At 42.7% G+C, this 23,438-nt stretch overlaps 1 pseudogene; it reads right to left on the bottom strand.

Moving 5' to 3' along the window:
• Positions 1-405: 405 nt before the first annotated feature.
• LOC110304544 (glutathione S-transferase alpha-4 pseudogene) overlaps positions 406-23,438 on the bottom strand; it is a 43,242-nt pseudogene continuing 20,209 nt past the window's right edge.

The raw sequence follows: 23,438 nt of genomic DNA, 5'->3' as shown, positions 1-23,438 counted from the left end.
ACTCCCAGTCTCTTAAGCACCACATCTCAGAAGAGAAGGGAATATAGGAAGACAGAGACAAAGACCAGCTGGAGGGGACATCCTTTCAAGCATGCACCTGTCTTTGGGCTTTTCAGAAGCATTCCCAACTCGAGTCCAAGCCTGTTCTAAATTTCCAGATAGTTCTTGAAGAACAGAAATCAGCCTACTGGGAGAAAGTAGAAGGGTGTTGTTGTTGTTGTTGTTGTTGTTGTTGTTGTTGTTGTGTTATCTCTTATCTTAAGGATACATAGGGACATGTCCAAATGGGCAATTATATCCCTGCTGCTTTGCATGGTGGGATCAGCAGATTCGCCCCCTTACTGTGTTGAATTGGCATTTGTCTGTGGTGGCAGTGTGCTTTTGTTCTTTGCAACCACTTCACTCCTAGACTCTCTGCTTTGCTTCCAGGATGCCCTGCTGCCTGTGCTGATACAGCATCGGTATCCTTGCTGCTGCCACTAGAAGGAACGAAGAGATGCTCCCAACCACCTCGACATAGTGCCAGGATGGAGGCAGCTTCCTCTGACGCCCAGGCTGTGGGAACTTCTTGATTGTTGAATGTGCTGATCTTGTTTTAAATGCCCACAGCAGAGGGAAGGCAGGCAGGCAGACAGGCACAGGAGCCCTGAATTCTTTCACCATTAAAATGGCCTCTAACAATTGTATCTCTTGTTACTAACAAGAAAACTTTCACCATGGTTCATTAAACCCTTTTCAACAGGCTTTTAGTTCTTTTGACTAATGAAACATGGTTGTCCTCTTTGTCCTTGGGGGGTTTAAATGCAGCCAGAGTAAGGATCACTGTCAGGTTTGGGTGCCTGTAGTCAGTTTACACATCAATCCTGACTCTCTCCTTCAGGAACCCCCCCCCAACCCCCGTACAAGTTGTGCTTGGCAACAAGATAGCTGAGGAGGAATCCAGTCTGTATCAGCACCATTCCACCAATTTCAGTCAAGGACATTTAGCCAAAAAGCAACTTCTTCAAACTCTAACTGCAAACAGCAGATCAACTCCATCCTGCCCTTGCCCTGACCTGGATGTAAGGAGCTTGGATTTGGCTTCCACGACTCATGGTTCAGAGTTTCTATTTTTTTTTCTTTTATTTATCCACTTGACATCCTGATCATCACCCCCACCCCCATCCCTCATCCTTCCTCTCTTCCAAGTCCCACCCTTGCAAATCCCTCCTCCCATTATACCCTCCTCCTCTTTTCAGAGAAGGGAAATGCCCCTTGGGCACCACCCCACCCTGGGACATCCAGTCACAGTAGGCCTCAAGTATATCCTCTCTCACTGAGGCCCAACCAGGCAGCCCAAGTAGGGGAAGGGGATACAAAGGCAGGCCACAGAGTCAGAGGCAGCATCCGATCCAATTGTCAGGGGACTGAAGGTTCAGAGTTCTTTATTCTTCTAGGATTCTATCTCCAGATCTAGGGGACAGAAGTTGTTCCCCATAGTTCATTATGTCCTCACTGGTGACAGACCTGGGAAGTGGGCCTTAGAGATGAATAGCCATCTATTGTTAACTATACTGCCAATGCTACCTAGACTCTATGACTACTTAGCTGCTTTCTTTTGTTGAGACCCTTTGCCATCACTCTGGCCAGTGGTCAACATGGTTTTATAAATACAGCGCTTAAAAATTATATAAAGCATTCTTAAAATAGTTTTGGGTCAGATCTGATCATACTTCACTGGTCATTCTCTGACTCTCTTTCTCATTCACCCTCCTCGTCCTCTTCCTCTTTCTCTGGCTTCTACCATCTGCTGGGTTTTTGTTTTGTTCTATTTTCCTTAATAGTAATAAATCTTCAGATATAGAAGTAGCACGGTGTTTTAGATATGCAAGGATATGATAAATAAAATTTGGTGGCTACATTAGTCATAATCATCTGTAAAGAAAATTAGCCTACATTTTGTTGTTTCGAATAAAAATTAACATTTATTATTATTTCCCTGACAGTGTTTGTACATCAGGGATTCATAAAGAGTATAGCTGGGCATTTCTGTTTGTTTCTCGGCAGATCGAAATATTGGTTAGGTTGATGAGCAAGTCATAAAGCTTATAAGTAAATGCAAAGCATGTAGACTAGATAGAGCAATTTAAACAGAACAAAATTGAGAAATTTCACATCTCAATTTCAAAACTCACTTGGAATCAGGAATTATTGAGAACAGTATAGCATCTGCTGGAAATAAATCCATAGGTTTGTCGCCAACTGCTCAAAAAGCCAGCAAGGCAATTGGACAAAAAGGCATTTTATTCAAATAGTGATCCCAGAAAAACTAAACTTAAACTCTGACCTCACATGACACGTTAAATTCATCAAAATAAACACAAATTTGAATGCAAGAGTCGAAATAATAATATGTTCATCTGAAAATACTCAAAGGCTAGAAAGATCATTTGGTTGCTAAAATGGTTGGCATACAAGCAAGAGGACTGGAGTTCATATTCCCAGACTCCATACACATGATGGGAAGACATTACAGGATTGGAAGGCAGCCAGGTGATCCAAAGAACAAGCTGGCTAACCATATCAGGGAGGTCTGAGTTCAACTGAGAAACTCTGCCTCAAACCATAAGATGGAGAGTGATTGAGGAAGATTCTTCAAAGCAGCCACAACCCTGCCCCTTCACACACACACACACACACACACACACACACACACACACACACACACACAAATACTTATACACATATGCACACCACATATGTGTATACACACGCATGACAGTGTAGAAAAATACTTAAGACTTAGGTTAGACAAATAATAGAAATAACTCTAAAAACATAGTATGTGAAAGAAAAAAATGAAGAGAAATTGGAACTTGTGAAAACCGCACTTCAAAAAGGCACCATTAAAAAATGAAAAGACTTGAAATAGACTGTGATGGAATGTTTGCAAAATACCTCACCAAATGACTTGCATCAAGAAATTCAACTTAAAATGCAACAATAATAGTAATGAGGCAACCCAGCTGTGAAGTGAATAAAAGACATGAGACATTTCACCAAAGAAGTGATAGAAAGCATTAATGAGCCCATGAAAAGATGCTCGATGCTTCCATTCCCTGTGGAAATTCAAATTAGAGCTGAATGGGTAAGACTTCTCACTCAGAGGGACTAGCAGTTATTGTGGAGAGAGTGGGAAGCTTGGAATGCTCACACGGCTGCTGGGAATGTGATGTGGAGCAGCCACAGTAGAAGTAGTTCTTCAGATTTTCAAAGAGTTTTCAAGGTATCCAACGCTCTATTCATAGCAGTGAAATGGTGGAAACAACCTGAGCCCATCAAGACCAAAGTCTGGCATATCTGTGAAGCTAAAGGCTGTACAGAAAAGAGTAAAGTAAAATACAGATCCACACGTCGGGGTAGGACTAGGAAGCATTATGTTAAAGAAAAGAAAAAAAACTTGTGACTTATTTGTATGAACTGTACTAAGAAGGAGGCAGATCTAAAGAAGCCAAAATAGATTCAGGGTTTCTTAGGGAGATATGATTGTATGTATGTATGTATGTAGGTAGGTATGTGAACTAAAAATTAAAAAAAAAAAAAAGAAGTCTCCAAACATTAGGGATAACAGTCACATTATTTAACAGGTTTACTAAAAGCCATTCAATTTTAAATCTGAAAGGATATAATTCTGTGGTATGCCTTTAAGAGGCGGAGCCTCGAGGTGAGCACTTAAGTCATGGGACTGTACCAAGAAGGGTATTATGAGACTCCAGTTTCCAAGTTGTCCTGCCTCCTGGCCTAAGATCTGATTGCTTTCTCTGGCCTGTGCTTCTGACATGATGTTCTGCCCTCACCAGAGGCCAACATCTGTAGGGTTGCCTCACCTTGGACTTAAACCTTCAGAACCATGCGCCAAAGTAAAACTCCCCTTTTCCTTTTCATAAGTGCTGTGTGTCACAATATTTTATTATAGAGACAGAAAACTGACTAATACATTCCCAGACACTCAACACACAACAGGGGGAATGATACAAGATCATTTAAATAGAAGTGTAAGAGAAGGAGGCTCCTGGGAAAGTCTGCTACACAGCAATGCAGTTCTAACTGCTCGTGTTAGTGCTTCCTTGATTAGACACCAGGCCTGGGAATAGGGCTCCATGGCTCAGGTCTCTGTCCTGTGAGCTTCTGGCTATGGCCTTCATTATCCTTGGACATTAGCTCACATTTGCAATTGACTAGTTTTCTCAGCTCATGTTCTGCTTGTAAAACGTTGCAAGTCCCAATGATTTTTTTTCCATTTGTCTTATCTATTTTTTTCTTTCAACCCAAATTATTTAAGATAATTTTTGAAAGGAATTATTTAAAGGCACTGGGGATCTTGTGGAGATTTTATTGGCGTTTGCTCCTGTAGGCCAAAGCCATATTCCCAAATGTGCCTCTCTAGCCCCAGATCTAACAACATTGTTGTGGGCAAACACCCCAGAAAACCCACTGTTAGATATAATTGCTCTCGGACAGTCAGTCATGAGATCTGACAAAAACTTCTAGTCCTTTTCTTGGCTTCATCTGGCTGATGTTTCCCCAATGGCCCTAGATTTGATCTCTGTCAGAGCTCATCCAATCTTGCCTTATCACTGTTTGTCATTTGAAAAACTATTACTCTAAAATCCAGAAAGTTCTGCCACGTTTACTCACCATTTTTCTTTAGTTTAGCGGGTCTCAGTTGTATATTGTTATCTTTTTTGTTTGTTTTATCAGATTACACTCTACAAACGTCAACATTTTCTCATAAATTTCTCTCATCTCTCCCTGGCCAACATCCTATGAAGACACACCTACCATGTCCATTAAGGACCATCCGGCTCCCAGTCACTGCCTGCTCCACCATCACCCTCACATTTCAGGTTTTTAGTTCAGTAGCACCCTATTCCCAAGCACTAAAATCTGCATTTAAAATCTTCAACTGCACGACATATTGCCCTAACATGCTATAGGTTCAAACAACTGTAATCATTACCTCACTGTTGTGTGGCTTGTGCATTTATGAGTTGATTTGGTGCCTTGGCCTGGAGATCCTACCTGAGGTTCAAGGCCAGATGTCAGCAGGCACCAAAGACATTCAAAGGCTACACTGAGTTGGAGAACCCACTCCCAAGATACTCATTGTGTGGAAGGCCTTTGAAAACATCCAGCTTTATGTCTCTTACTTGGCCAACAGGATGTGAATGACGGGATATCCTGGGCCTTGCAAGCCCAGGTCAGGAGAGTTGTCTTAACTTCTATCAAGGTCTCCTGTAACCCTGCTCTAAAACTCAGCCACCGCATACATAGAGGAAGCCTAGGCACCACTGTTGGGATTCCCACAGGGAAATAACAAAGAAGGCATCAGCCAATAGCCAGCACCAGCTTGTCAGTGAGTCATCTTGTAAGTGAATGCACCAAGCCCAGAGCAGGTGTCCGGGTGATACCATCTTCAGGATTGCAGATACAGGAGCTAAATACATTGTGTCCATCACTTTAACCTTTCACTTTGGAGATGGTTTATGTCAACAGATACCTGCAATAAGAACCAGCATCTGGGTGAAAAAACAATTTTTTTTAAAAAAAGAGATGGAGGTATTACAAAAAGAGGAAAAACATAAATGTATGAAAAGCTGCCAGCTATGAGCCTTCAGATTCAAACCAAAAATAAAAATAAAATACTGAGGCCTATCACATTCAAACAAAACAAAACAAAGCAAAATCTATCTAGTGAGCATTATCCTGAAATGGAGGAATACTACACAACAGAACTCATGGATGCTTACAAACGGGAACAAAGGGCTGGTTGGAGAGATCACAAAGAAATGTCAAAAAAACAAAAACTGTTGTTAGTAGTGCTGGATGCTAGAAGACAAGCTACATCCAAGGTCACTGGAAAGTATTTCCAACTCAGAATTCCATTCGCATTCAAACCATCGGTCAAGTACGGAGAGAGCATACATCCAGGTTTCCATGCAGGGTCTCAAACTTTTACCCAGCTCAAAACATCAGAGTTATCGTGAAAAAGAAGGGGATCCCAAGAAACTGGACCCAGTGTCTGGGCACTTGAAAGAGGAAGGAAGCTTCTAGGAAGAAAGAGCACGGAATTTCACCATGCCTGGGATCAGCATCCAAGAACTAGCAGTCCATCCATGGTGGAGAAGGAAGAACTTAGTGCCCGGGAGGTGGTGAGCACACTCTTGGGCATCATGGCTGTAATGAAAGGAGTCTTGCATTAGTGATGCATTTTGCATTTAGATGAATTGAAATTGAGTACAATGAAAATCACAGTAAAGTCAACCTCACATCTCTTCAGTTTTCAACTTTGGGGAGATTTAGACTCACCCAGGCCTATCTGGGAGAAGACCTCCTGAGATGTCTAGTAGAGGAAGGAATATTCACCCTGCACATGGGGAGACTATCCTTCTACAGACCAGGGTCACAGATTGAACTGAAGGAAAATCCAGTGGAGCACCCACATTCATCTCTCTCTGCCTCCTGACTAAGGATTCGGTGTGATCAGCGCCTCAGGCCCCTGCCACCTTAGCTACCATGGCTGGTTCTTCCTTCCCCAACACTAGAGACTACAGCCTCAGATCATTGGCCACAGTAAGTACCTCTCTCCTCATGATGCTTCTGTGATGGCAGTGAGAAAAATTCCCAATGAAACTAGAAATGTAACACTGTACAGGCTTAACTACATAATGCTTTTAATGGCGGTGATATTTTAAGTGTACAATATTTAGCCCCACCCTGAAATTGTGACATGTCGCATGTAAGAACGTGGGGGAAAAGCATACCTGCCAGGGCAGAAGGCAGTTTTATAGGATTTTGTTTTGTCTTCTGTCAGGCTTATTATCTGAAATTTTAAAAATCCAGGGTTCTGGGCAAATGGTTCAGAAGGTTCAATGGTTGCTGTGAAGCAGCAGGGCCTGAGTCCTGATGTTCACTAGTCACATAGAAGCTGGAAGCCAGAATGATGACGGACCACTGGAGCTCACTGGTCAGCGAGTCTAGATCAATCAGTGAGGGCCAGGTTCAATGAGAGACCCTGAGTCATTCAGAGAGAGAGAGAGAGAGAGAGAGAGAGAGAGAGAGAGAAAGGACATTGTGTTGACATCACTCCTACACACACACACACACACACACACACACACACACACTGTGAGTATGCATGTGCACACTCACAAATACATTCATATACATGCACCACAGAAAACCCCGGAAAGAAGCCTACTGAAGGACTTGTATATAAGGCGATATGCTTATGACATAGGCCTATATGATTTGCAAGCTTTTAGGCTCAGGGAGAGCAGGGTCGGAATAAGAGTTGGGTAGGGGGGATCCTCAGGGCTCCAACTTTAAGTGCTCCTCTCTCGGGTGGGTAAAAACTCCATTGCTTTGTGTCTCACTTAGCATACCTGAGTCCGGTACGTACCTGAAAGCACTGTGTATAATGAAGGTGTTGGTAGAAAGAGCAAATTGGAGCCTGTGAAATGTCTCAGAATGTAAAGGCATGTGCCACATGAGCCTAGCAACATGGGTGTGGTCTCCCTGCTCCGTGAAAAGGGGAAAGGACAGACTTCATTCCATAAAGCTGTTCTCTGACCTTTACATCCATGGTGTGCTTGCCCTTCCAAATAATATTAAATTAACAACAACAACAACAACAACAACAACAAAACCTTTAAATTTAAGGAAAGAAGAAGAGAGTATGGAGAGAGGAGATGAGGGTCAGCTCCCTGTATGGACACAACTTAAGTGGTTCTTGAAGAGTCTTTTAAGTCAGTCCTGAAGAAAAGAGTCTTTTTTACAAGGCAGAAAAGAGAAAAGTATTACAAGTTCAACCAATGAATCAAGCAGGCAGAGAATTGAACCTCCAATATGTGAGGCTGACGACAATGAACGTAAGTATTAAAGCAGGAACAAGCAGTCTTCAGTGGATCACGAATTCTAAAACACTGGGTAGATTCTTGGTACATATAGACTTCAAAAGAATTTGCTTTTGAAGCAGAAAAAGATCTTGCTTTTTTTTTTTTTTTTTACCTTTCTGTGTCACAGAATACAAAACAAAACAAACAAACAAACAAAACTACAAAGGTTTCTGTTGGTCAGCATCTGTTATTGATAAAAGATTGGCCAATAGGGGACCTGGAGGCACTTGGCATAAATGTCTTTTATACACACACAGGAGATGCTTCCATTCAGAATCTTTAACATGGGTGCTGGTTCTGCACAGCCGAGCTGTGCCCCTGTCAAGAGGACTACAAGTTGCTAGGTGACATTAAGTTTCTCAGCCCCAAAGCCAGGTTCCCATGACTCCCTGGGAATGAGATGAGAAAGTTTAGGCAAGAGAAGCTGAGAATTCGTGATGATCAGAGATATCCGTATGAAAACAAACAAACAGCTCGTCCCAGATCCTCTGGAGAAAGGGTTGGCAGTGTTTTGTTTGCCTATTGACTGGCTTAGCATAATATTTTCTCAATCTCCCTACCGTATCAATTTCTGACAGTACAATTGAACCGAGGCAGGAGAGCATTGTCTACAAGATCAGCCAAGGAAATTGGGAACTTGGTTGGAGGCTGTAAATATCCTCTTGGTCTTTTCGATGTGTTTATTCTGAAGTGCTCTCTTACGGAGTTGAGAGACTTCTGGGACACGCTGGCACCAGGTTTTCAGTGGGAAAGATCAGTGACTGAGATAAGGGTTGGGGGGTCCGCCTTGAGACGTGCCATGAAGAAAGAGATCTGATTTTGTCGTTAGATCCCTCAAAAGGGTGGTGAGTCGGGGCTCTAACAATGGAGTATTCAGAGGAGCGCCTGGAAGGCAGGAAAGGGATTTTTAAACATAAATGTCACAGAGGCTTAAGGGAGGAGAGCACCACTCCCTCTTCTAACAGGGGCTGCTGATTAACCATCCAGAAGAAGGCACTAGAAGTAGACTCCTACTTCTCACAGAACAGTCTGACTCAAAGGATAGCAAATTCTGCAGAAACGCTCCCAGGGAATGAATGTGGTCCTCGCGTACCTGACTCAGTGTGGGTGGTCCCGGTTGAACCCAGGGGGTGAGCTTGTTTATTGGTGTCCCAAAGATTTCCTTACTCTAGAGGCAAGATCATTAGCAAAAGCAGGGGGTGGGGTGCAAAGAGGAAAAAAAAAGAAAGAAATACCACACCACAGGACATCACAGCTAAAGAAAGGGAAAAGAATATAGAAACAAACAAGAGAAAGAAGAGAGAGAAGCTTGCAGACTGGATCCAAGAAGAGTTAGTTACACAGGGGAAGAGAAAGATTCACACAAGTGGGTGGTCCACCAAAGCAAGTAAGCTACTCTGAACTAACCACACAACACACACACACACACACACACACACACACACACACACACACACACACACACAAAGATGGGCTTCTCCCTTGTGTCTGCAATTCTTCAGTTTGAAATCTCTTGTTTGTATTTAGGATGGAGTGTTTTCCCTAAAGGATATCCTGTTTGAGATTAGTATTGGCTGGTTCCTCCAAACATCCTTAAAGAAACATCCAGGGAAACTAAATAAGCCCCCACCCCTCCAGTGACAGGCCCAGTGACTTGTCTGCAGGAGTTCACAAAGAGTCTTAGTTTGAAGGAGGATGCAGCCTCACATCACCTGGCTGATTCCCGCTCTGACCTAGCATTAACAGCCCCTCAGAGCTCATCGATTGACACAATCCAGGTGAGGCCAGCTCCACCCACAGCTACTGGTGGCCTGCCTTCAAGCAAGGCTGTGACCCAGTTCCCTTGCCTATAAAGTAAGGATGAATGTCCACTACACAGGATCATCTGGAGACTCAAACGAGCAAATGTCTATAAAAGGTGTCCTATAGCGTATGATACCCGTGGCATGTCTCTCGCATCTTGCTTGCATTTGCCTGAAGATAGCCTCACAAAATGAACAAAGGAACAGCTGAAACAATAAAAAGTTTGAAAATGGTTTCACAACTGTAATCCAACAAGACTCAACATATTCTTTGTGTGCTTAAAAAATACCCTAGAAGTAGTAAGATATTGGGTCAGATCTAAAGTATCAGATTCTCAAATCATGATCCTATTTCCTCTTTTTGTCAAATACTAAAAAATGGTGCAAGACAAACTGTGCTTATACGAGTGGGAGATAGAAATTAAGAACCAAAGAAACAGTGGGTGACCCTGGAAAGTGTCCATCACGACTCTGAAGGCACTACAATCCATGAAGCCTCTTAGAACTGGCTTTCCCACCCTGGCCATCAGCTTAGACATCTAACAGAGTTTACCTGGATAACTGAAGCAGCATTTGTAACTATGTCTCTGCCGAGACATAGTTTTTAACCTTCTCAGGACAACACTATACTGTGTGTTCATGGTCTACCTTTTTATTTGCTTTGCTTATATTTAGACACGTTCACGTTTCTTAATCAGTCTACCCTGTAATTTTACCTGAAATAAAAACACAAGACCCCTTCCTTCTCTCTTTCACTTGCTACCTCTTAGGTCAGGAGGTGACCCTTCCTTCCCTGTCCCTCTGCTCTGCACCACCCACCTCCAAAGTGGTAGAATGTTCCCATTCTAGGACCTAGAACAGCCTGTGGGTTTATTTTTTTTATATCGTATCACAAATTACACAACAATGTGATTATTTGTATTTTCCCTATAAACACCTTTACAAGGGAGATTATGTGAAATATGTGTTTGTATTTCTCAGACCTTGTATATTATTGCCATAAGCCAAGTTCAATGCAAAGTGATGTCTGCGTGCTCATTGGGGGATTTTAAAAGTGAAGTCCGATAGCTATCCTTTCAGGAGGCTTTAACATTCAAGCTTGGCAGAGGCAGGGGTATGGACAGGAGTGTGTGTACCTGCATCCTAGCTCTCCCTCTTTCCCTAAACCTGAGATGGGAGTTTAGAGGACAGTGATTGACTTAGGAAGGGGAGAAGCAGGGTGAAGGGATGGGTACTACGGAGTATTTTCCACAACTCCAGGAAAGGGACATAACATACACTGTTTTTATTCCCACAATAATCATGAAAGCTTAGTGGTTATAACCTTCCCTTCACAGGTGAATAAACTGGAAATTGAATATTTCTTAATTTTCCAAGATCACATACTTTCTAAGTGACAAAATTGAGATGTGAACTACAGTATTCTGCTTTTTGTTTGTTTTTTTATACAAATCAAGAAGATGCATCTTCCTGAGAACGTGTGTGTGTGTGTGTGTGTGTGTGTGAGTGTGTGTTGAAAGAGAGAAAATACTAGATCCTTACTAAAATACAAAAAACTAAGGGTACCATTTCTATAACTAATTAAGGAAAGACATAGAAAGGAGCATTTTTAGATTTAGTGCAAGCTACTTCTGACTGCACACCCAGGATTCCAGGATCCACACCCTCCTGTGGTGGGAGCAGCAACACCACACGAAGGAGTCTGAGAAGTTCTGGACCACCATCAGGAGAGCCACAGATGCATGGCCAGAGCAAAGAGGACCCTGATGATGACACCATTGTCTCCAGACTGTGGATTGGCTATGGAGTTGGCTTCCAGCTGGGATGTGTGTGGTCCAGGGTGGGGAAATGAAGCATGCGGAGCTCATGTGTGAGCTTAATGGCCCAAACTTGTTCAAAAAGACATTTTCAAATTTCACACCCAACAAGACATTTATCCATTCCCACGAGGACACCTGACTCCAGCTCAGGGATGTGTGGTAACTTGCCAAGGAGACTGATGTAAGCCAGCTCTGCCTGGGCCATTTATAAAGGGAACATTGAGGAGAAGTCTTTCCAATATCACTTTTCAAGCTGGACTACAATGCTCAGTTAGTAAATAAATATCTGCAGGATTTTTCACCTAAATGTATATTTCATTGGCCATTCAACACTTGAACAAAAAAATCACAAAGTTATCAAAATCACAAAATTATTAAGCAAACTGAAAGTTGAGTTCTAACTCACATGTAATAAGTATACATGGTATTTATTCTACATTAATATACATTTTCTCACAGTGACATGTTCTCATGAAATCTGTAGTATATCATACTGTAATAGACCATGCCTCTTTTTCTTTAATACATTAAATAGTGTCTTGTTGTAAATGGCTTCTTAGAATTAAAACACTGTGTTGTGGTTTTAACGCTCAGTTTTCATATAAGCACTAGGTAAATATATACGTTTAATGAATTTTAAAGATTATGAACTGCTGAAATTTTGTCTTATTTTGAGATCTGGAGTTATCTGTGCCTTAGATCTCACAGAATAAGCACCAAAAAGAGTAGGGTCATTCGTCAGGTTCTATGAACACCATGGCTTGACATGATATATGGATTGGTTCAACAGTGACTCAAATGGTATAGAGGTAACTATCTACCTTCTAGACTTAAAGCCCATTCTATAAGACAGAACTCATGATGAGTATCAGTAATGAGGCCAAAACCAAACCAAAACACATATGACTGGCTACATCATAGGACATAGAGGAGAACCTAATATTAAATAAACATAGGAATAAACTGCCCACTGTGTTATACCACAGATTTGTGCATCTCTCATCCCTAACCAGAGAATCGCCTTTTTGAAATAGATTGTAATTAATAACAAAGACCCACATCTGTCCAGTGTGGGCAGAGAATAACACTGTGGGTACGTCGTATCTCTAAATGGAACACCTTTCTTGCAAGGCCCCTGAGATCACTGGAAAAGGAGTAGAGAGATGGGAAGAGGTGGTGGACATTTTCAGTGACAACATTTTTGTTAGCCATGACTGCACAGCTGCACCCTAGAACTCACCGTGACTGCAGATGCATGTACAAGACATACACAAGATCACAGCAGCAAAAATCCCAATGTGGGTTGACAAGGGGCTCATGATAACTGGTGGCCACGAGGGAAGGGAGAATCAATTTTCTTCCAGGATGCCCATCCTGAGAAGAAACCCACGCTTTAGTAGATGGTTCTCTATACGTGCACATACAGGAAGCATGAAGTAGATTTGGTGGCTATAAAAAGCAGAGGGCATGAAGTTCTAATGGGTGATGGAAGGGAAGTGAGAGGAATGGAGGAGAGGGAATGGGAGGGAGGTGGATTTGACCAAAACACATCATATTCATGCATAAAATTCTCAAACAATAAACACATTATTAACAAGAAAAAAACTCATTCCAGGAGATTCTAGGTTGTGTCTGTTTGACAGTTCAAACTAACCAGCATAGCTCCTAACCTCATTTTGTAGACAGATAAAAGCAGGAGATGGAGATTTCATTAGTATGAGTCTTCCGGCGAGTCACTGTATAAAAAAAAAAAAAAAAAAAAAAAAAAAAAACCATCATAAGAAATGTTGTCAGGATGCATTGTTGAACATGGAGGAAATTTTGAAATTAATGCAAATCCTTAGGCTGATAGTCTGGAAGAAGAATGTTTATCAGGCAACTGCTTGTTTTCTAGCTTCTTTTCCATGTTCACTAGGTCAGAGTCACACGCAGCCTTGTGTGTTGATCCTCACCCAGAGCACACAGCCTTCTCAACAGGGGTGGGCAGCTGGGCTTCCGCATTCCTGGAGTCAACAAGGGACAAAGTCTTCTCATCCATGAGCACAGGAACTGGGTTCCAAGAAAAAGACCTCCACTAAGAGAAAGGATTTGTTCACATCTGCAAAGAGACCTCTGGGCCAAACTTCTGGCCGGTTTGTTGTAGTACACTTATATACAAAGAGAGATAAAATAAACCAAGTAAAATAAATTATCAAGAGGTTACCTTGGGGTAAGGAAAAAGAAGCTGCTGACAGATAATTGTGAAGAGTATTGTGATTCTAATTATCCTCACACTTCACACACAATACGCATGTACACAAAGGGTTATGTTTTCCCACTAACTGTATGCATCAGAACTTCATGAATAAGCACACACATCTGTGAATGCGTGCGCGCACACACACACATATCTCTTTTTTTCAGTGATTGTCAGGTATGAATCTTACTTGTTAGATTCTACTGTTTTAGAAGGATGAAGTAATTCTTATCTCAGAGCCAAATCACTGTTGGGACCAAAATGGGATAGGATTGTACAGGAAAGACTCCAGTCATATCCCAAGAAGCTGGCAACATTGTGTCCTCAAGTCTAAAATGATGAGCCTGCTATGATGGATCCTGTCTGGGAAACTGCTTCAGTTTAACACCCTCTGGGTTGGTATGTGCATTTTCTACTAGGAAAAAAAAAATGAAAAGCTTGTTATTTTTGAGAATCAAAAGGGGGAAGAGGTTGGCTTTTTCCACAAAGGGCCAACCAACAGCTGTGATTTTTAAATGGCAGTAACTGACAGTAACAGCTTGGTGGCATCTTATTTAATGGGAAGAGACTAGTCACTTCATGCCCTGGTTGCTATGTACAGAGATGCAAGGACTCCATAACAGAGGCTGTGAGAAGCCTTGCTTAGGGTAGCAGGGAACAGAGCCTGCCCCCAAGCCAAAGGGGAGGACATGCGCTTGTCTCATCCTATTAGCATTTACAAGGTGAGCAGAGTGGAGTTTGGGAAGGTGATCCCAGGAAGCAAGGAAGTCATGAATTGCTTAAATAGCGTTCCAAGAAACTTTATTTCACTTGGAACAACCTAATTAAAGAGTACAGGTCTCCCGTGACCATATTTATGCATTGTGAATAACTGGCATTTCAAAAATAGTATGATTTTTCCATTTTATACCGTAGGGAGTTCTTTGACCCACAGCCATTGGCCATTCCTCGGAGGAGGATGAGAAATGAGCCACATCCTTTAAGATGTGAAAGCTGAAGATGGAGCGGGTGGGTTTCATTATCCTGAGGGAAAAATAATCCCTAATAAATGTGTGTGTTTAAACGCTGACACCATTGCATATACTAGCAAGATTTTGCTGAAAGGACCCTGATATAGCCGTCTCTTGTGAGGCTATACTGGGGCCTAGCAAACACAGAAGTGGATGCTCACAGTCAGCTATTGGATGGATCACAGGGGCCCCAATGGAGGAGCTAGGGAAATTACCCAAGGAGCTAAAGGGCTCTGCAACACTATAGGAGGAACAACAATATGAACTAACCAGTACCCCCCGGAGCTTGTGTCTCTAGCTGCATATGTATCAGAAGATGGCCTAGTCGGCCATCACTGGAAAGAGAGTCTTGCAAACTTTACATGCCTCATTACAGGGGAACGCCAGGGCCAAGAAGTGGGAGTGGGTGGGTAGGGGAGTGGCTGGGGGAGAGTATGGGGGAACTTTTGGGATAGCATTGGAAATGTAAATGAAGAAAATACCTAATAAATAAAAAAAAATGTGTGTGTTTAAAAATCAAACAAACAAACAAACAAACCAGAACACATATTTTCTTTACTTCTCACCATTTACCCACGCCTAGAAGAGACAATCAAGGACATGTGTGCCTGAAGCCTCACTGGAGAGGTGGCTGAGTAGGACATTGCCCAGTCCACGTTAGAAGCCAAAGCTGCTGACTGATGTGAGAGCCAAATACAAGAGGCAGGAGGCTGAAATGTCAAGTAGCTCAAAGGCAAGATCTCAAGCCCTGGGAGCTCTGTGTGCAAGAGGGGAGGCAACAGACAACTGTTCTGTCACATGTGGATAAGCTTTGCTCGAGTGCAGCAGCATTAATACACATTGTTCACAGCCACTGTGGAGCGAGTCAAACTTTTCCTTTGATGTCAAACCAGAATTTTGTCTCTTAGATCCTCCTGCCGTGAGGAAGCACAGCTCTTCTATCAGGCTTCCCAGAACAACCATTATTAAGTGTCCCTAAGGTATGTTGGCCTATTGTGCGGCTCCATTCATTGAGCAGAACTTTTAAGAAGAGAGTTAAACCAAGAAAATAGGAGATTAGAACAAAACTGAGAAACCAAATAGACCAAGATAGACTTGCATGGTGCATCAGATGCAATGGTAGGGGAATACAGATACATTAAAGGCACATAGGCCATTGTACAGAGCAAATAACATCTTGGGCCGTACCCAAATTTAAAGTTGCAGTAATATCACATGTCTACACATGAGTAGCAAAAGATAAGGGAAGTTTCACAAATATGTGGATATTAAACAATACGTTCTTGAGCAATGAATGAGCTAAAGAAATTGGAAAACATTTGGAAATGCATGAAGACAACGCCAAACACCAAAGCCTAAGGAGTACAGCAAAAGCTCCCACGAAGGACATTTTAACAGGAAACACATCCTCCGAAAAGATGTGTGGTCTCAGATGAGCGATCCAACTTGCTACCTGAGAAATTATAAAAACAAACTGAACTCAAGACATCCTGAGATAAGTAATGTATAGGCCAATCACATTACATAGAAGAAATGGTTACATTTCTGGAAACAGATGATCCATTACTATTGAGAAGAAAAATTTTTAAAAATGCTTGAATGTACCTATAGCCTCCTCCCAATGGAGACAGGCTCAGAACCATGGGTTTCACTAGAGAATTCTAATGAAGTTTAAAAGAACACCAATTCTCTGAAGAAAAGGGACATTTAAATTCTTTAAATAATGTCAGTATTACCCTGGTATCAAAAATCAAAGATATTTCTATTTGTTTATCACATAGACTATTCTGTTTCATTATGGTATTTTCAAAGAAAATGTGCTTTTGTTTATTCTCTTCCTTCCCATCTTCCTCAACCCCTGCCCTGCCCCCATGTGACTCCTCCAGCAGCTTCCACTCCACTTACACGCCATGTGGATCTTCTCCCTTTTCCTCATCAACATCTCTTTCCCCCTCTCTTGGTCTCTTCTCTAGTTTCATAGCCTCCATCCCCCAACACCCATTTATACACATACATACATATGTTAAAAAACTAGGATTCACACCTTCACTCTCCAAAGCTCAGGGAATAACATGAAGAGGCAGCAGAAAGATTGTAAAAAGCAGAGGCATACATAGCAAGACCAAAGTAACTGTAGTTGCCAGCTCAAGATCTGCCCAAGATCAAACCAACCAACATTGCAGCTTGGAGTGGGGAGAAGGTTCATGCACCCCCTTACCCTTAACTAAGAAGCTATGGATGGCCCATGGCTGCACGGGGAGAGAGAGTCAGTTTCCCTTAAGATTATAGCCTCTGGATGCACCTAGTCCTTCAGTGATTTAATGTTCTGGAGGGGGAGGTGATACCTAGACGTGGACTCCCCCTTCTAGAAGAAAAAGGAGAGAGATGACTCAGAGAGGATCTGTGTGAGGGGGTACCAGGAGGAGAGGGGGTGATAGTTTAGGGATGTAAAGTGTGTAAAATAAATTTAATAACAATAAACAAAAAAAGTTTGTCCTCTGATAGCTGTCTATGCTTCAATGGATGGTCATACCCATACTTATATGAACTGTATAAATTAGGCGCCTTTGGTTATATTTTTTTTTATATTTTTATTACATATTTTCCTCAATTACATTTCCAATACTATCCCAAAAGTCCCCCATAGCGCCCCCCACTTCCCTACCCAGCCATTCCCATTCTTTTGGCCCTGGCATTCCCCTATATTGGGGCATATAAAGTTTGCAAGTCCAATGGGCCTCTCTTTCCATTGATGGCCGACTAGGCCATCTTTCGATACATATGCAGCTAGAGACAAGAGCTCCAGGGTTCTGGTTAGTACATCATGTTGTTCCAACAATAGGGTTGCAGATCCCTTTAGCTCCTTGGGTACTTTCTCTAGCTTCTCCATTGGGAGCCCTGTGATACATCCAATAGCTGACTGTGAACATCCACTCCTATGTTTGCTAGGCCCCGGCATCGTCTCACAAGAGACAGCTATTTGGGTCCTTTCAGCAAAATCTTGCTAGTGTATGCAATGGTGTCAGCGTTTAGAAGCTGATTATGGGACGGATCCCTGGATACAGCAGTCTCTAAATGGTCCATCCTTTCATCACAGCTACGAACTTTGTCTCTGTAACTCCTTCCCTGGGTGTTTTGTCCCCAATTCTAAGAAGGTGCACAGTGTCCACACTTTGGACACTGGTTATATTTTTTAAGAGGACACAGGTTAGTAGGGATGCTAGTGAGTGATGGTGATCTCAGGGGAGTTCAGGGAAGGGATGGGTATGAATATATCAAAATATGTTGTGTGCATGTATGAAATTCTAAAAATATTATATTATTAAAAAGATATGATCCACATATCAGAGAAAATGTGATTCCTGTCTTTGGGAATCTGGATCATCTTGCTTGTTATATTTTCTGTATATATCCATTTTCTGCAAATTTTCATAATTTCCTTTGTCTTTACAGCTGGGTAGACATCCAGACTTTCATTATCTGTTCATGTGTTAGTAGGTATCTGAACAGGTTCTGTCTCCCTGACCATGAAGAGAACAACAATAAACGTAGGTGTTAAAGCATCTCTGTGGCAGGATAAGGAATCCTCCCAGTTCTATAATGCCCAGGAGCTACATTGCTGGATCATATGGAGATCCTATTGTTAAATGTTTGAGAAACCTGCACACTGGTTTCCATGATGGCTCGACTACTTTACATGCTTGTCAACTGTAACTAATGGCTCCTTGTCTCCCACATCCTCCCCAGCAATTTTTTGTCATTTATTTTCTTGAATAGCCATTCTGAGTGTGAAGGAAGGAAGATGAACTCTTACCTCACGACATATCCAATTATGAATTCAAAAGGCCCAAGTGTGAGTCATGACACTATACATCTCTTAGAAGAAAGCAGAGAGGATGTGGCAATAACTTCCTAGACATCAAAACAAAACTAAACCAAGAAAACAGGACTATGTTAACATAGTCCTACAACAATCTCATAAAGTTTCTAGTCGGCAAAGGAAACAATCCCCAGAATCAAAGGCAACACGGAAGACAAGAAAATACTGGCAAAGCATACATTCAATCATGGATCGATGCCCCCAAATATAAAGTACTTGCAACTCAACAACACATCCATTTCTGTAAAAGCAGATGTGGCCTGGGGAGATGACTCGGGTACATTTGTCAGAGAAGAATGGAGACCCGACCTTGATCGCTAGTACACATGTTTGGAAAAAGCTGCATGCTGCAGACACGCTTATAAACCCAGTGGTAAGGAAGCAGAGACAGGTAGACTCATGGGGATCCCTGACCAGTGGGGCTGATCAGCAAGCTCAAAGTCTCAGTAAGAGACTGGCTCAAAAAAGAAAATATAAAAAAGAAAAAAGAAAAAGGAAGGAAGGAAGGCTTGGAAGACTCCAAAGACATAGCACCCAAGGTTGACCTCTGGTCTCCACATGCATGCACACATATATGCATCTGGTCTCTACATGCATTCACACATATATACATATATATTCACAACCATGCACATACTCCCTCACATCCACACATTTTCAGAGAACTTGAAAGGTCAGAGACCTCTAGTCTTTATAGCTTTGAATACTGGAACAATGCTTTGCACATAGCAAATACATTGCACCTACTAGAGGCAAAACTCCATGAGACCATAATCTCTAGAGCCTCACCAATAAATTGTTTCTTTTAACTGCCATCCCCAGAGTGCTTTTTGTGTGTGAGGGTTAAACCTGTCCTCCAGACCTCAGTGTGTTGACTTTAGTATTTCTGGTATCTGTTTTGCTGGCTTGGCAATGGCTTAATTCCACATTGGAGAAGGAACTCAACATGTTCTCCTTGTCGGCTTTGGCCTTTGTCTCTTGTGTTTGTTTCGTTCCTTCTCTTCTTCCTTTTGTCCCTCCATCTTCTTTGTCTAGGAATTAGTCTTATCCTTCCCATCACTCTCTGCACTAAAATATTGGCTATATCAACTAACACAAATTTAAGAGATCACACTGTACAGCAGAGTTTATTTCATGGTTTGAAAAAAATGTCCATGGGCCACAGCTCTGTACTGAACATTTAAATGACACTTGACACTTGAAAAACTACCAAGAATTTGACATTCAAAGAATGTAGTCCCAGCACCCCCATCCACCAGAACTCTGGAAAAACACACACGTTTTTGTTTCTCATTCAAAATATTAATTTCCTACAGTGTTCCCAGCTTCATAAATCCACAGCTTCCTTGGGAAAATCCCCAGAACACTAGGAAATCTCTTTATCCTATCTCAGTAACATTGCTCTTCTGGAGGTGTCCTGGGGAAAAAAATGGGATCCGCTGAATTAAAGACTGTTTACAATGCCAACTGTGTACTTTACGAGTTATTCTGCACAATTCAATGCTATATAATCTAGTTATATTGCAAAGTTGTGCTGTTTTGCTTAATTATGAGTCTTGAGCCACATAGTGGTCCTTACTCCATGTCACCCTTCCCTCAACTAAAATAGCCATCTGCTCACCTACAGACAGGAAGCCATTAGACAGATTTTCCAGTGGGAAGCTGGGACACATCACCACTTCAGCATCCTTTCCTGGGAATGATCAGAGGAGACTTTTCTTTTTCTTTCCCCCTCCCTCCTCCTCAGTTTGCGGTCCCAACTCTATGACCTCAAGTGACTGCAAGTGGATTCCTTGAGGCTAGCCAGACTTCTCTGCCTCATAGAAGTTCTGGTCACCAGGTGCAGCCAGGACTAGTCACCTCCAGCTGCTTGAAGTGGTGACATCATGGCAGCTCTTTCACTGCCTTCTTTGAGCTCTGTACAACTGGGCTTGGCTTCCTTGGGGAGCCAAAGAAGGACTGGGATTTACAATGAATGGGAGGACCCAGATCAGATCACAGGGTACAAGCACTCCCTTGCCTGTCTTCATTTATTTATTTTTTCTTTCTCACTTTGAAATTCTGCTGCAACACTGGTGTGTGTTCTCTCAAGACCACATACGACTACGATTTTCAGGATCTTCTAAAAAGAAAGTGCTCTCTTAGGCATGTATCCTTCCTTCCAGAGAAAAGGCATGCCAATGGATCTAGCTAGGATCCTTCTATCCCTGCATAAACCTGGCCTAACAGCAGGAGGTTTAAGTTTGTGCAAAGAAGGGTTGTTCACTCTAAGCACAGAGGGAAGAGGTCACGTGATTTCCATGAGACAAGCACAGAGGTCAATTTAGAGCTGAACTCACAGTCCTCTGCTTTTCTTCTTGATAACAGAGGACACTGGCTGGATGTTCTGGGGAATTTGGGGTTCTCTACAAAGGGCCATGGGGTCTTAGAACAGTCTGAACTGCAGGCTGCAGACTCATGTTGTCTAGAAACTTGGAATATTAGAAGTAGGGGGTGTCAACACCCTGTGTCACTCGGGAAGAGGATGCAGCAAGAGGAAAATGAGCTAATATCAGCACAGCAAGTAACAGGGTGAGCTAAGGACCTGGCTCACCAACAATAGCAAGACTCATCCCTACTGGGTGGATCTGCTCACTGCTTTCCAAGCTATTCTTCATCAGCTGAAAGAGGCCTTGCTGTCTTCTTGGTACTGGCTCTTCCAGGGCCACCAAGATGTCAACACCTTTTATGACACTGTCCCATTTCCTACACTGTTATAATTAACTCATTTTATAAGCCCTTACTGAATACATGGTCAATATCAGGCTCAGAACTTCGGGCTGGAGGTTCAGAGGTAGTACCTGTTCTTACAGGACACACAGTCAAGTTAAGTAAATCCATCCATGGATGGGGTCTATACCTGAGCACAGGAGAGAAGAGAGAGCAACTCAGTCCACAGGGAAGCAGAAGAAGAACTGTAGAGAGTCAGAAAAGGCTTAGAGGCAAGGGAGCTTTAGAAGCGAACCAGGATGGTGTCTTTGCAGCTGAGGGAAAAAGAACAGGATGCCTGAATAGAGCAGGCAAAGCCTCAGACTGTGAGTCACCCATTAAGTACCACTATGACTACAAATAATGTATAATCAATGAAGCCAGGGGAGGAGAGAGAACAGACAGGAGCAAGGAGGGAGAGCAGGCAGGACAGGAGGAGGAGGTGGAGCAGAGAGGATGACCAAGGTCCCCCTTCACTGCTGTAGCCAAAGAGAGGTAGCTAGCTAGATGCTAGAAGCAACTTGAGGCATGAAATAACTGTACGTCAAGAGAGAAACCCATTATTACAAGTCTCTAGAGGAGACACTAGGCTTGCTAAAGAGACCTCAGCCCACAGCCTGGTTCTAAGACTAGGGAATGTGGGCTTTTGTTTGGGGCTGCAGGGCTGGCTTCAGAAAGCACACAATGACCAGTGTTGAAACTCCCTTTTTGGAAGGAAGAACAGTCACACATCTGGGGAAGGTTAGGGTCAAACATATAAATGAGGGGAGCGGAGTACATTACCCGAGACGCTCTGTCTGTGACGTCAGTCGCTGCTGGCTTTGGACAGAGGTCGTTCTCTCGTGCATTAGGCAGGAGCCGTTAACACTGCCCAGCACTCTAGTGTTTATGTGGAAAATGTGAGCCAGGAAGTTTCTCCTCATTGTGATTTGGAGGTTGTCAAGGAGCTGCTCTTTAGTGGTTGGTTTCTGTCTCTCCCACCTTACCAACCCTGTTGTTTCTGCTGATCTTTGTCCTTGTCTACTCCCTCCCTTTAATATGCCGGGAGACACGGTTTAGAAAACACAGGGCTCATCTGGTGTGTGTCTGTGTTTGTGTGTGTGTGTGTGTGTGTGTGTGTGTGTGTGTGAGAGAGAGAGAGAGAGAGAGAGAGAGAGAGAGAGAGAGGGAGGGAGGGAGAGAGACAGAGACAGAGACAGAGAGACAGAGAGAGACGAAGAGAGACAGAGAGAGTCAGAGAGAGACAGAGAGGCAGAGAGAATAACTAACATGTAATATTCTCTCTCTGTCTCTCTCTGTCTCCCTCTGTGTCTCTCTCTCCCTCTCCCCCCTCACCCTCTCCCTCTCCCTCTCTCTCTTTCTCTCTCCGTTATAGACCCAGTTGGTGCCCCACCCATCTCTCCATGGCTGCAGGCACAGCTGGGAACTGAGCTCTCAGAGCAGAGATTCCTCCTGTGACATCAATGAGGGTTTTAACCATTGATGCCTTTCCCTTTCAGACTTCAGGGAGCAAGCTGCTCTCTGCTCAGGCACCTTCATGGCCTGTCCTCAAAGCCCAGTCACTAGGAGACAAGGCACTGAGCCAGGGCCTTCCTTTATCCCCTCAGCTGTCATTCAGATAAGAGTGGTGGATGCCAAATCTGAGTGTAGGAAACTCCTCCCAGCCTTAAACAACCTTTGCCCACCTCTGCCCATTCCATCACACACCAGGCCATTACCACTACCTGGGTAATGAACTTGCACAACTAGAAATTTTTTTTTAACTTTCAACTTTTTTTATAACTTTTTTAAACTTAATTCTGAGCCAGATATGTCACCGGCATTAGCAAAGACATCATATGTGCTATTGTCATGGGCTATTATTCACTAACCATGATTCATTTTAAGAATATAGAAAGAACTACAAAAACATATGCCAAACTAAGAAAACAACCAACCAATAAATGGGCTAACGAATAGAACAGACTTCATGGACGGGACAGGCGTTCTCAAAACAAGAGGCACA

The sequence above is a fragment of the Mus caroli genome, unplaced genomic scaffold, assembly GCF_978045245.1.
Source record: "Mus caroli unplaced genomic scaffold, Mus_caroli_1 scaffold_13, whole genome shotgun sequence".
Taxonomy (NCBI): domain Eukaryota; kingdom Metazoa; phylum Chordata; class Mammalia; order Rodentia; family Muridae; genus Mus; species Mus caroli.
Note: the sequence above shows the minus strand (reverse complement) of the source record. Positions and strands in the feature narration are given on the sequence as shown.